We start from the raw sequence: 15960 nt of genomic DNA, 5'->3' as shown, positions 1-15960 counted from the left end.
GTGAATTATTGTGTGAAGTGGAAGAAGTATAAGAAGTGTGTTTGCGGCAATGCCCGAAGAAAAATCGTCGAAGTTTTACTGACTGAAGCAGTGGATCATAGGGAATCTGTCAAGCTTGCTGTAAGGAAGTAAGTTTGTTTGTTCCTTTTATCTTTTTTCTGATTGAGAACTACGAATATGATCGCATTTCATTGTAGCATATATAGGCCTATTAATTTATGTATTGTGGCAAGTTGTTTTGTTGCAATGCTGTATTAGTCGTGAACTTTCAATAATTTATATTGCTAAAATGTAAATAATCATTAAATTACTGAACGAGGAGTTAGAACGGCGGTGGTCTCCTGTCATAGAATAGATGAAAATTAAATTGGTAATTTGAACTGTGATTCATTTCCTCTGAAAACAGAGATTTACAACTGAAATGCAATTTTAAAGCTCCCTTTAAAAATCGTGAATTCTATTACACTTCCGCTAAGCCTTCGCGAAACACAGGTTGCAGATCAAATGTAGCCCGGCTGAGATGATGCCACAGCGTGTTTTACAAGGTTACGAAGACTATCTTTACAAGACCAGGCCAGCGAAAATACCTTTGGTCTGGATTGGTGAGGTCCGGTTAGTAGCCGTTGTGTTTTGTGGGGGGGAAGCAAGGAGTCTGAGGGGCGTAAGCTCCAAGGTCAGCAAGCCTCTAGCATCCCCTCTAGAGTTTTGCTAAATTGTGACAAAAATAAGGTTATGGGTGCATGTCACGACAATTTCAAATTACGCGGTTTTCAATTTTCAACGAGGGTGGCGGCCTCGTGGGCATACACGATGCAGGATCTATTGCAGGCAACAAAAAATAGTCTTCATGACAGCTGACCCGGCTGACCAAATCCGTCGAATAAAAAATAAAATGTTCACAAATCTGAGATTTATAGTTTCTCCGTTTTCATTCTTCTATATAAGTAAGAATACTGCTAGGTGTCAGCTTTGTGGGTCATTGGCAAGCATAAAGGTCGAATCTCTCCTCTAGGCTACTCCAATATCGTTTCACGTCGTTTTTATTATGTTTTTCACCCCATGAACTCGACAGGATACTGTCAAATTATAACTGAAAATCCTTGAGGACATATTTCCATGAAAATGACTAACTCCCTTGTTCCTACTTTAAAGTTTTGTACTTCTAGAAACATCATCTCTAACAGTATTTTTTATGAGACAAATGCATGATATATACTAAGCATTATTGCCAATAAGCCCAACTGTAGAAATTTAAGATATAGGGGCAATGTAATTTATGTCAATTTTATTATTTTTCAGATCAAATGTGAGAGAAATACCACATAGATTAACTTAGAAATACTGAGATGCATCTCATACGAGTACAAAAATCTGTATCAACGCAGCCTTTCTACCAGTCCATTTTGGGCAGCGACCAACAACCATTTTCTTCACACCTGTGCACTGCAGTGTTGGGAGCTAATATGCCCCTGCATAAACCGAAGTTATCTTCAAATTTCAACAAGCTACCGGGAGCAATCACCAACTTGGAGAAGAGTGGCATGCCCCTAGTGGAGTCATTTAGGATTGTGGAAGAAGTCAGGGGAAGTTTTGGCCGAACCTCTGGGAAGGCAGCCGCTGTCAGCGAAATAAAACCAGATGAAGCGACTTCATTGAAGTTTTGTCCAATCACTTCAGGTGATGTTGGGAGATCTTTATCTCAGTACGAAAACATTATGCATGAGAGAGGAACAAGATTGTTACCGGAAAAAATTGAAACGTTGCTTGTAAATTCCTTTTATAGTAATTGAGTGAGTTATTAAATTATATTTTTTCATGCCTGTGTCCAACGGCCGTAGCTGTGTTGAAACACCGGATCCCGTGAGATCTCCGAAGTTAAGCAACATTGGGCGTGGTCAGGAGTTGGATGGGTTGCCACGCGCTGTTGGTGGAGGGCAAGGGAATGGAGGAGCGGAAAGCAACTGGCCACCCTACCGCACGTAAACTCCGGCTCAGGAGCACCTCTGCGGAGGTTCGGACCTGCCTTCGGGCAGAATAAAAATAAAAAAATTCATGCCTATTTTACACATTAGTGCCTATTTAAATGCCTTTTTTTGGCAAATTTAAGAGCCTATATGCCTGCCTATTTTAACTGTTTCAGTGCATATAATTCTCGTCTCTAGCTATCATAGATAGCCCAGGCGTCACTGCAGAGGCATACTAGGAAAATGAGAAATGATGTAGTTTCCCGTTGCTTTCCTCACCGAGCCAGAAGTTGCTATTGCACATCAGTCTGCCAAGCCCACTGAAATGCATCCACCAACCGACCCTATGAGCGATATTTTCACACCATTCATAACAGGGACTGGCTGCATAAGGAATGGTATTACTAGCATCGCTCATGCCTCGGTCACTTACATGTTGTCAAAGCCAAGGATGAGACTGAGACAGACCAATGAAAGTAACAAATTGGTGTAGCCCATACCAGAAGACATAGTGTACTGTAAACACTACATCACGGCAGCAAGGGCATAGTTTGACGATATTGCTTTGTATATTCGGATATGAAAAATAATGTAACGAGGAATATGGTAATGTTAAAAAAAAAGTAATGTAGGCTAACTTTACAGTCATGCTTACATTATTCAAGGCACTGAGTATTATACTAAGTCCGCCTCTGTTGTGTGGTGGTTAGTGTTATTACAGTAGTTGCCATCCCGTGAGGCACGATTTCGATTCCCGGCTCTGCCACGAGGGCTGGATCGGGCTTCACTCAGCCTTGGGAGGTCAACTGAGTAGAGGGTGTTCGATTCCCACCTCAACCATCCCCGAAGTGGTTTCCCACTTCTTCTCCAGGTAAATTCCGGGATGGTACATAACTTAAGGCTACGGCCACTTCCTTAGTTTTCCTTGTCTATCCGTTCCAATATCCCCGTCCCTCTACAAGGCCCCTGTTCAGCATAGCCGGTGAGGCTGCCTGGAAGAGGTACTGGTCTTCTTCCCCAGTTGTATTCCCCTACCCAAAGTCTCACAGTCTCACGCTCCAGGACACTCCACTTGAAGTGGTAGAGGTGGGATCCCTCGCTGAGTTCGAGGGAAAATCCAACCGTGGACGGTAAACAGATTCAGAAAGAAAGAAAGAAAGAAAGAAGAGTATATTCTTCTATTCACTGTGTATTATAATATGAATATTACTACCTGATATACCCGTGCTTCGCTACGGAATTCTACATTGTATACAGAATTCTAGGTTAGGCAATGTACACGATATGAGTAAGATTGTATTAAATTGCATAGCTCTTAAATATCCTAGAAACGTGACAGGGAAGTCACCAAACGTCTTTTCTTATGTGAAGACTGGGTTAGGGAATTTTCACTGTAATGGTAGGCCCTCTTTCCTACCATCAATTGCGATGAAGTTGGAGAGTTTTCATTATAATGGCAGACACTCTCCACCCGCCTTTTTACACCGTCAGAAAGACTGTCTTAGTATTTCTACCAACTGAAATCGACATAGGTCATTACAATGACGCCAATAGGAATGTCACGATTAAAAGCAATGTTGTCATATGAAATGAATGACCAGGCCGCAGACAGCCGTGAACACTTCTTTACTGTTATGCCGTTAATTGCGGACGCTGCTTATTCAAAACAGCGCGTTAGGGTAGGGATCGAATAGCTGAAATACCATGGTGAACCAGTGTGTTACGTACCAGCAGTATCAGAAAATATATGAACCAGAGGAATGGCATGCTAAAGATGAAAGTTATCTACCTCCTCAGTTATTTCCTGCCAATATTCAGGCAGGCTGTTATACTCGCTACGCAGCAGTAAACCCATCTATCGGAGATGAGTGGTGCCATAAGAGACAAAGAATATCACAACAAAAATGGCCAATGTAATGTTACTGTTGATCAATTTTATGAGCTTTCGATGGCCTTCACATTTGGTTCTCTTCCGACTCTGAAATACCACTCTTATCATAGTCGGTTCGGTTAATGATCGGAAATTGTATTCTCTGTCACTTTTGTCACGTAGTACCTTTCGATAGGACCAATAACATAGAAACCTAAAAACTAAATTTTAGGCAGCTTCCCCTAAACCATCATTTCATTCAGGGTGAATAAAATTGTTATAGCTTAGACTGTAGTTTCTTATTCCCCGACTCTATATACCGATTATTATTAAATTCTGTTCACCCATTTTATAGTGGCTCTGCGTTGATATGGACTTAGCAGCAAAAATACAAATTCATTAATATCTCTGTTATCATAGCCGGTACTGTAAAAATGAAAAAGACATAAATGATCGGAAATTTAATTCTATATAACTTTAGTTATGTAGTGTTTATCGACAGGACCACTAATAACATAAATATTTGAGAATTAAATTTTAGGCCTTCCACTAAACTACCACTTCACTCAGCGTGAATAAAATGCTTTACAGCCTGGACTGTAGTGGCTGATTCACCCACTTACCGATTTTCATTAAATTCTCTTCAGCCGTTTTTTCGTGATTGGCAGATAGACAGACAGACAGACAGACAGACAGACAGACAGACAGACAGACAGACAGACAGACAGACAGACAGACAGACAGACAGACAGACAGACAGACAGACAGACAGACAGACAGACAGAAATTACGGAAAAGTAAAAAGTACATTTTCTTGTTGCTTGGACATGACCGATACAGAAATACAATTCTTTTTCAATTCTGTGCAATGTACAGACAAAACTCTTACTGTATATATATAGATTATAGGAATATCTACCAGCTGAGGATTTCTAACCTCTTAAATAATTGTGTCTTGCTGTATAAAGCTTATAAATCTAAATTTTGAGAAGTTTTATGACAGGTAGTGAGGCTCTGAATATAACAAATAGTGATATACATACACATCACCTATAAGCAAAATAAATAACATCTAAAACATAGAACTATTGTTTATTGAAACAATCGTCACTCTCCGTCATTTATCACCTGATTGAGTACTTTATTATTTTTATTATTATTCACAAATACACGGCAAATGGGAAATATCCCAGTACCAATGGTCACTCACAGTAGTGTAATAATCCTTGTTTAGTTATTATACAAGGCTGGGAAATACAAGGCCTCGCTGATCGTGAAACTGGTTCCCACTCGGGCACGTGAAACGCATCGTTTTGCCGCTAGGTGCGCGCTTCTTAGTCATAATCATAAAATTGCGCGGGCGAAGTACTCATTCAAACATTCACGAGAGTGTCAAGATGTATTTTTCTACTTTTTTTTTTTTTTTGCTAGGGGTTTTACGTCGCACTGACACAGATAGGTCTTATGGCGACGATGGGATAGGAAAGGCCTAGGAGTTGGAAGGAAGCGGCCGTGGCCTTAATTAAGGTACAGCCCCAGCATTTGCCTGGTGTGAAAATGGGAAACCACGGAAAACCATTTTCAGGGCTGCCGATAGTGGGATTCGAACCTACTATCTCCCGGATGCAAGCTCACAGCTTTTTGTACTTTATGAGATTTCTTGTGCTAGTGCGGGTGATTATACTTTAGTGACTGAAATTAATGACCGTATTTACGTAATCCGAAGATCGGATAGTTCTTATAAAACATGGTGTACTGTAGTTTTCCTTACCGTAAATCAAAGACCTCGAAAGAATGTGGTATTTCATTTCACTGATTTCCGAAAGACGAGCAACTTAAAAACTACATGGTGTTTGGCAATGTCTTGTCAAGGAAATAGACTGGGACCTCTGTGGAAACCTAATGTACATTTCACTGTTTGCAGTAGACAATTTAAGGTACTCAGATTACAGTGTAAGCACAGCTCTAAAAAATCCTACTTCCGAAAGTCATTCTATCTGTATTTCAAGATTTTTCCGAACACAAACAAACACAATCACATACACGAAGACCACATACAGGAAAATCACATAAGAGGAAGGCTACAGAAGTGGGAAATGAAACTAAACCATTAAAAAATTGTACTTCATTTGGAATCAACCACATCTACAGCCAGTGAAGGAAATGACCCTCCACCTGTAATTATCAGTGAACCATTATATAAAACCACACGTACACAGTGTTCTATTAAACTTAAACGATACTGCACTAAAGTATGTTTGAAACTATACTATAAAGGTCTGCATATATATTACTATCAAACAGGTCATCCACAGGCTACAGGTTCCTAAGATCTCTTAATATTTGGTACCTACAGACCAAAAACTTTGAAAACTTACATTGGCCATTACAGAGGAGTCCTCGGACACTCCCGGCACTAAAAGCCATACGCCATTTCATTTCATTTTCAGAGGAGAGGCAGGAATTACTCCTTAGGTACGAGCACGTTTGTATGCAGAAAAGAAATCCTTACAGCAAGATAACGAAAAAGGTAGGTTCTCTCATCATAGATGAGATGGCAATAAAATCAAAGCTGGTCTATGGCAGGAATTTAGATATGCTTCTTGGAATGACTCACGTAGAGAGAGATGCTGTCGGTATTGAAGACAAGCTTGCTAATAAATTGCTCTGCATTCCGTTCAAAGATATTTCCAAACATTACAGAATTCCTGCGTCATATTATTTTACACACAGCCTGACAGAACAACTAGCCAAATTAACACGCGAGGCCTTACATGTTTTAAAGACTATGGATTCCAAGTCGTTCGAATTGTGACAGACAATATTGTCAAGTGTATGTTGCCATGTGGAAAGGATGCAGACCTTGTACATAAAATTCAGCACCAATTACATCAGATCAGGCCTATATTTTTGACCTTTGACGCTAGCCATATATTAAAAACTGTAAGATCACAATAATTCAGCAGGAATTTTAAATTAAATGGCAACTGAAGAACATGTGAAAAGGCTGTATCACTTGCTAAAACGATTGGTAGTGAAACCTGTGCGTAAATTACCTAAGAAAGTAGTTTACCCTACAAATTTGGAAAAGATGAATGTTGGTAGATCATGGAAGACTACTGGCAAAAATGAGTGCAATTGGACTAGAAAAAAGAGTGACTGAATGGGTGGCTATATTTCTAGAAAATAGAACTCTGAGAATTAGAGTAGGCGAGGCTTTATCTGACCCTGTAATAATTAAGAGGGGAATTCCTCAAGTCAGTAATATTGGACCTTTATGTTTTCATATATATCAATGATATGTGTAAAGAAGTGGAATCAGAGATAAGGCTGTTTGCAGATGATGTTATTCTGTACAGAGTAATAAATAAGTTACAAGATTGTGAGCGGCTACAGGGTGACCTCGATAGTGTCGTGAGATGGACGGTGGACAATGGTATGATGATAAACGGGGTTAAAAGTCAGGTTGTGAGTTTCACAAATAGGAAATGTCCTCTCAGTTTTAATTACTGCGTAGATGGGGTGAAAGTTCCTTTTGGGGATCATTGTAAGTAACTAGGTCTTAATATAAGGAAAGATCTCCATTGGGGTAATCACATAAATAAGATTGTTAATAAAGGGTACAGATCTCTGCACATGGTTATAAGGGTATTTAGGGGTTGTAGTAAGGATGTAAAGGAGAGGGCATATAAGTCCCTGGTAAGACCCCAGCTAGAATATGGTTCCAGTGTATGGGACCCTCACCATGATTACTTGGTTCAAGAACTGGAAAAAATCCAAATAAAAGCAGCTCGATTTGTTCTGGGTGATTTCCGACAAAAGAGTAGCGTTACAAAAATGTTGCAAATTTTGGGCTGGGAAGATTTGGGAGAAAGGAGACGAGCTGCTCGATTAAATGGTATGTTCCGAGCTGTCAGAGGAGAGATGGCGTGGGAGGACATCAGTAGACGAATAAGTTTGAGTGGTGTCTTTAAAAGTAGGAAAGATCACAATATGAAGATAAAGTTGGAATTCAAGAGGACAAATTGGGGCAAATATTCGTTTATAAGAAGGGGAGTTAGGGATTGGAATAACTTACCAAGGGAAATGTTCAATAATTTTCCAATTTCTTTGCGCTCATTTAAGAAAAGGCTAGGAGAACAACAGATAGGGAATCTGCCACCTGGGCGACTGCCGTAAATGCAGATCAGTAGTGATTGATTGATTGATTGATTGATTGATTGATTGATTGATTGATTGATTGATTGATTGATTGATTGATTGATTGATTGATTGATTGATTGATTGATTGATTGATTGATTGATTGATTGATTGATTGATTGATTGATTGATTGATTGATTGATTGATTGATTGATAAATGAATATTCTCGACAGACACTATTGCTGGACTAAGAAGTTTGGAGAAAGTAAGTCGAGAAGAAATCGGTGACAGGAACAGCTCCAATGAAACCATAAATGCCCTTGAAATGTTTCAAACATGGCATGATATTCATGATTATTTACGTTACAACAACAATGGATCATAAGCCACATTCAGAACACGTGGTTTCTCCTCAAGTATCATAATTAGCTATACATTAGCGAATTTACACATGCACTTGTTACAAGATCCATACTGAACATAAGGAAATATTCAAAACTTATAATTAAGAAAGGCGATCCTAGCGGGAGAACTGAAAACTAAATTCAGTGACCCTACCTCTCATTGCTCATTTCCCAGCCTCGTGTAACAGCGTAAGCAACGGTAATAATACAGTCCTAATGCTTGACTAAAACATGACGGCTGGTCTCGACTTAGCCTCACAGTGCATATATAGGCACTGTGACTATTACGAGCTTGCAATGATATCTATCGTAATTTCCATGAACTGAAGAATCTACTCGTACAATTTAAAAGGTGATACCCCAGTACGAACAAACTTATATGGGGTGACATTTCGTGCCCCACGCTGTATGATGCATGTAAACCATATCTATAATTTTAACTAATTTAACTTCAACGTGTCATATGCACAACCCTTTGGGGGCCAACGCCGGCCCCGTGGTGTAGGGGTAGCGTGCCTGCCTCTTACCCGGAGGTTCCGGGTTCGATTCCCAGCCAGGTCAGGGATTTTTACCTGGACCTGAGGGCTGGTTCGAGGTCCACTCAGCCTACGTGATTAGAATTGAGGAGCTATCTGACGATGAGATAGCGGCCCCGGTCTAGACGTAAAGCCCCTAGCAAAAAAGAAAAAAAAAAGGTCCCATACACTGGAACTATACTCTAGTTGGGGTCTTGCAAGAGACTTACATGCCCTCTCCTTTACATCCTTACTACAACACCTGAATACCCTCATAACCATGTGCAGAGATCTGTGCTCTTTATTTACAATCATATTTATGTGATTACCCCAATTAAGATCTTTCCTTATATTAAGACCTACGTACTTCCAATGATCCCCAGGAGGAACTTTCACCCCATGAACGCAGTAATTAAAACTGAGAGGACTTTTCCTATTCATTGTACATACATTGTGTGTAAAATTTGAATCACCAGTATACTGTATTTCAAGGAAAGTGTGTGTTTGGTGGTTACTTACACTAATGCCTGTATTTCATGTACATCATCCTTTAATTGGTCCGTTTCATTTGTCAATAGTCTGAAGGAATGCAATTTATTTAGTTTCTATTGACTCAAGGGGAAGTATAACTGGGCAACCATAAGAAATATGAGCGAGTAGCCTGACACCTGACACAAATAACTGGAGGCAATGTCAGGCTCAAACATGCTACAAAAATGAAAGCCATTGGGGCCCCTTTTAGTCTCCTTTTACGACAGGCTAGAGATACCGTGAGTGTATTCTACCGGGCCCACCCACAGGGGAAAAGTAACATTATTATTGCTATTATTATTCTTGTCCTATTAGTAAATTCGTTAGTCAGCCCTTACCGTAGTTAGGTCTAGTTTTACGGCTGAATATCCTTGCTTACGCCAACGGTGTGTGGTGGGACGTCATCTGTATTATGTGTTTTTGTGGTGGATGGTAGTGTGATGTGTTTAGTGTGTATGAAGTGTATGAAGATAATAATAATAACAACAATAATTATTATTATACCAGCGGTTCCCCGGCTATTTAAACTGCGCGCCTTCTCTACCACCATCTATGCCAACGGACTTCAGCCTGTAAACCTCCAAAGAATTTAGATGGCTCTGTCATCGATTCGCTAGATCACTCTCACACACCAAAAACAAACCTAGAACTTAGGAAATGTCATTTATGTTATTGGTAACCTTTTTCTGAAGACTGTATTTTTAAATGTACCGAAGTTGTCAACACTTCAGCTAGTTCCTCCTCTACTGTAATCTAAATATCAGATGCTTGTAAATATGTTCTCTAGCCAATCAAAAACCGAGGTTGTGTACAGGAATCCAGCCTATCAGCAAAGTGTGGCTCAATTTAATCGGGAAGCTTCCCCTTACAGAACTACATAAGCAAGGCACTTTAGGGCTGTCTTGTCTGAATTGCTCCAGTGCCTGGAAGTGTGACTTGACTGAAGCCTAGGAGGCAGGGGCGCGGCCTGCCTGAAGAATATCCAGTGACACAAGGTAATGGCAAAATTTTCCTAAACATGTGATAGCGCCTGAGGGTAGTTTGATAGGAAGGTTTTAGCCGTTTTCTTTTAATGTAATTTTGTAAACTGCTGGTTTAAATGTAGGATTTTCGGCGAAGTCTGAGACTCTCTTTCTATTCCCGAGCTCGATAGCTGCAGTCGCTTAAGTGCGGCCAGTATCCAGTATTCGGGAGATAGTAGGTTCGAACCCCACTGTCGGCAGCCCTGAAAATGGTTTTCCGTGGTTTCCCATTTTCACGCCAGGCAAATGCTGGGGCTATACCGTAATTAAGGCCACGGCCGCTTCCTTGCCACTCCTAGCCCTTCCCTGTCCCATTGTCGTCATAAGACCTATCTGTGTCGGTGCGACGTAAAGCAACTTGCAAAAAAAAAAAAAAAAAAAAAAAAAAAAATTATATTCCCTGCCAGGAAATATGTATTGTAAGGGAAAGAAGGGGGGTGACCCTCAATGTTTCATACATACTTCCTCATCTCATACTTCTGACTTAATCATATAGATAACAGAGTGCTTGTATCACTCCCGTTCCCTTCTAAATCCTTGTAGGATCACACTGCAAGGCTGCTGTTATGGGAGCAATATAGTTTTATTTTTATAGGTGCAGCTGCTGAAACGAAATGCAATCTTTCAAGTTCTCTTTTGTTGGTCGGAATCGAACCCGTGATCATCAGTCAGACACCAGCACTGATCTCCCGAGGATGCTAATAAACCAGTGAACGATGGGTGCGACCGCTGTAAAATTCAGCATTTGTATTATTATTATTATTATTATTAATAATAATAATAATAATAATAATAATAATAATAATAATAATCATAATAATCATAATAATCATACCGAGCTCGATAGCTGCAGTCTCTTAAGTGCGGCCAGTATCCAGTATTCGGGAGATAGTAGGTTCGAACCCCACTGTCGGCAGCCCTGAAAATGGTTTTCCGTGGTTTCCCATTTTCACACCAGGCAAATGCTGGGGCTGTACCTTAATTAAGGCCACGGCCGCTTCCTTACCACTCCTAGCCCTTCCCTGTCCCATCGTCGCCATAAGACCTATCTGTGTCGGTGCGACGTAAAGCAACTAGCAAAATAATAATAATAATAATAATAATAATAATAATAATAATAATAATAATAATAATAATAATAATAATAATAAAAATGCATAGAATCTGTGTAGGGTTGGTGGTCTCCTAATGAGGGTAAAATGAATGGCGAAAACGTCATAAATACCCAGTCCCTAAGCCAGAGTATTTAACAATATGAGGGGGTTGATTCGGAAAATTAATCCGGGACCATCGGACCAAAGGCTAGCATTCTAACCATTTAGCCACACACAAAGCCGGATTTTTATTTGCTAAACCTTCGGCTACAATCTCCACTAATCAGGGGTTGAGTATTGGCAGCAGCAGAGGCCAGGGCAGTAGCTTGTGAACCAGATTTCACAACACAGCAGGCTTCTCCTTTGGCTATTGGCTGCAGCTCAAAACGCTGAAGGCTTGACGTTCAGTAAACCTACCAACGAAAAGGGGTAACCTAAGTCTACCGGTAGCCCACGTCTTGATCCCAGCATAAGCCACTGATCAATCAATCAATCAATCAATCAATCAATCAATCAATCAATCAATCAATCAATCAATCAATCAATCAATCAATCAATCAATCAATCAATCAATCAATCAATCAATCAATCAATCTTCTGAGTGGGTGCAGTATAATAACACCCACGATATCTCCTGCCTGTCAATCGATCGATCAATCAATCAATCAATCAATCAATCAAAACCGATCTGCATTTAGGGTAGTCGTCCAGGTGGCACATTCCCTAGTCTTTTCTTCAATAATTGCAAAGAATTTGGAAATATATTGAATTCTCCCTTGGTAAATTATTCCAATCCCTAACTCCTCTTCCTATAAAGGAATGTTTGTCCCAATTTTCCTTGAATTCCAATTTTATCTTCATACTTCTTTCCTACTTTTAAAACACCACTCAAGCTTATTCCTCTACTTCCACGCGAACTCAACACTGACAGCTCGAAACATATCACATAGTCTAGCATCTCGTCTCCTTACTCCCAAGTCTTCCCAGCCCAAAGTTTGTACATTTTCGTAACACTACACCTTTGTCGAAAAACACCCAGAACAAATCGTGCTGCTTTCCTTTGAATTATTTCCAGTTCTCATATCAAGTAGTCCTGGTGAGGATCCCATGCATTGGGGTCTTACCAGAGACTTATACGCCCTCTCCTTTGCATCCTTACTACACCCACCGTGTGGAGAAATCTATAACCTTTCTTGACAACCTCCTTAATATGGTTTCCGCAATATACCTTGCCCTGTACTATTCCTTAGTATCTAGTCAAACAATCAGCAGTAACAACGTTAATATTAAGGTAATTACCTCCAGAAGACCAGAGATGAATGCTAGTCGAGATGTGATGCCCTCCATGTCAGTTATTTCTCCTTTGCCATACGTAAAGTTTGTGGGAGAGTTTAATATACTTAAACTTGCCTTGTGGGTGGGGGAAGTAGAATAACACCCACGATATCTCCTCCCTGTCGTAAAAGGCGACTAAAGGGGGCTCTAGGGACTCTTAACATGGGAGCGTGGATTGGCGATCACAGAGGCCTTTAGCTGAGTCTTGGCATTGCTTGTTCCAGGCTCCTCACTTTCATCTGTCCTACGCGACCTCAGTTGATCAACTCTTGTTCATTTTAGATCCCTACGGTATTAGGTCACGAGGCCTAGGGAGCCTTTCATTTTCATGCCCGTAGTGGACTTCGTCTTTCTTTGGCCGATACCTTCATCTTTCTAATTGTCGGATCCCCTGTACACCCTCCCCCCTCTGATTAGTGTTATCGGAGGATGATTGCCCAGTTGTACGTCCTCTTAAAACAATATTCAGCACCACCACCAGCACTGTGACAACAATGGTGCTTCGCCACATTCTCTATGCGGTCCGTCCTTAATGTTATAAGTGGCGGCTGCAATAATATCCTAATTTGAAGGGGGTATGCGAAGTAGCTCCTTTGGGAAGAGCTTTCGCATTACTGGCCATCCGCATGGTCGTTTGCAAGACTACTTTTTATTTATTTATTTATTCTCTCTCGACCGCGCGTCAAAATTTCTTTTTTATTTTATTATCATCTCCATTTTCTACCTTGAAAGCCTTGCAGGCGGCCATGGACCGGGGGTGACAGTGGCTCTTGAGCGGCAGTGGTCTAGCGCCGGGGATGTCTTGGTATGACCGCGACAGGGTAACCAGTGCCGAAAGGAGATATGGGATTGCCTGGTGGGTTTAGGGAGGTTTCTCATAACTTCTCCTTTACGGAGGGGTGGAAGTAGCTGGCAGAAGACTAGCCTTTTCACCTCAAGTTATTCTGTACTCTTGTACTAGGCTATGTTCCTGCGTTAGTACTCGCTTGTCGGTCATTTGTCCAAACAGGTAGGTCACCACGGGCTGTGAGGCGGGGCGGAGCCTCACGGCACCCCCCCCCCCAAAAAAAAATGTCACGAACACAGCTCTATTCTCTTTACCTCACCTAGAAAAAGGCAAACTTTGTCGAGCTGGGCTGAGCGATGACCATCCAACCAGGCCTCCAGTGATTTCCATCTCTTCGGATCGTTGATGAAGCACGAGGATGAACGTCATGACGTGCCTTCCGGAACTGGAAGCAGATTTATGTTTTGACCAACATCGATGTCTTGATGTAGAGGAACAAGAGCTTAGATAAGAATAGTGAGAATGTTGAATAGCAATATGTACTACTATGTATTCTTTTACCTGCCAGTAAAATAAAGTTCCTCCGTGCAAGATCTTGTTTCCTTATTTTTTAAAGGTACATTGTACTTATAACACATGGTGCGCGTCATCGTTGAAGGGTCTGCCTTACAAAGGCTGCACCACTCTTAGTAATAAGCAATACAAAATACACCCTAGAGTGTACAAAATTCCCTGTACTTGCGGCAAGGTATACATTGGCCAAACATTCCGGTTCCATTGGTACTCGTATCAAGGAACACCAACGTAATATCCGTATCAACCAGCCAGACAAATCAGCAATAGCTGAGCACGCCCTACCTATGTTGCGTTCCAAGATGTTTGACTACTACTAACATGTTTTCATTCCTTCCTTGAAGGGGGAGGTGAGCCTCTTAGACGGTGACGCCGTCTCTCAGACCAGCAGATGCTTGGAGAAAGTGAGGAGGTAGGCGTTCGTTGCCTATACTAGGAACTGTCTCGGTATTCACCTTAGTGAAGGAGAATGGAAAACCACGGAAACAATTTTCAAGGCAGCCGAAGGTGGGGACCAGCCCCTCTCCATCTCCCGAATTTAGAGGCTTAGAGCCGTGGCCATCCCTCCTCTGCTCGGTTGGCCGGTCAGAGTGCAGAACTGTTGGACCACGGACCAACCGTGACCACTTGTAGGCCCAGACTCCCTCTCTGCATCCGCCGACCCGATGTTCGAGCTCTTACCCACACTAAACACTACAGGTCTGGGATTATACGGGAAGGTGTGGAAATACGTATTTCGACAGGGACTCTCACTTAAGTAATACGTGGTTGTCAGCCATTAAGGATTTATATAGGTGTCCTTTCACTATTATTATTTCTTCCCGATTTTTTACAAATTCGTATTTTCCTCATCACGAGAGGGTTCGCGCTGCGCACAGAGAGCCGTCTAGTGGCGAACGAGAGTACTACTCAACATAGAAAAAAGTAAAGCATTCTTAAGTTCAAGTCATTCAAACCTTCATTCATTTTTAGAGGTCTTGCTCATGAACAGACTAGATTATCTTCTGAAGACGCAGAGCAAAGTTCTCTGTGAAAATAAAGCCCAAAAGTTCATTATCGTATCTACATACAAACTATTATTATATGTGTAATGTCATCATCATTCATTGTGCAAACTTTGAATCACCAGTATACTGTATTTCAAGGAAAGTGTGTGTTTGGCGGTTACTTACACTAATGCCTGTAAAAAAAAAAAAAAAAAAAAAAAAAAAAAAAAAAAAAAAAAAAAAAAAAAAAAAAAAAAAAATTGCATATGGGTACATCATCCTTTAATTGGTCAGTTTCATTCGTAAATGGTCTGAAGGAATGCAGTTTATCAAGTTTCTATTGACTCAAGGGGAAGTATAACTGGGCAACCACCTTAAGCAAAATTTGAAAAGTTCCAACAATGTTTAGAATGAATGTATTGTCCAAAGAAATACAAGCACCAAAAAATGGTTCGAAAATGAAAGACTCTCCAGGCCTCGGAAACCTAAAACCGTCGGAACAGAAGAAAAACAACAGTTGACCAAGGGAGGTTGGATAAGAAATATGAAAGGGATTAGCCTGACACCTGACGCAAATAACTGGAAGCAATGTCAGGTTCAAACATGTTACAAAAAATTAAAGCCTCTGGGACACATTTTAGTCTCCTTATACGGCAGGCTAGAGATACCGAGAGTGTATTCTACCGGCCCCACCCACAGGGGGATAGTAACATTATTATTTTACGTGTTTCTGTGG

At 40.8% G+C, this 15960-nt stretch overlaps 1 protein-coding gene across 1 annotated transcript in view; it reads right to left on the bottom strand.

Annotated features, from left to right (window-relative positions):
* The window catches only part of LOC136881090 (UPAR/Ly6 domain-containing protein crok-like), a 224101-nt gene that overhangs the window by 115863 nt on the left and 92278 nt on the right, over positions 1–15960 (bottom strand). The window lies entirely within an intron of this gene.

The sequence above is a fragment of the Anabrus simplex genome, chromosome 1 (genome assembly GCF_040414725.1).
Source record: "Anabrus simplex isolate iqAnaSimp1 chromosome 1, ASM4041472v1, whole genome shotgun sequence".
NCBI lineage: Eukaryota > Metazoa > Arthropoda > Insecta > Orthoptera > Tettigoniidae > Anabrus > Anabrus simplex.
Note: the sequence above shows the minus strand (reverse complement) of the source record. Positions and strands in the feature narration are given on the sequence as shown.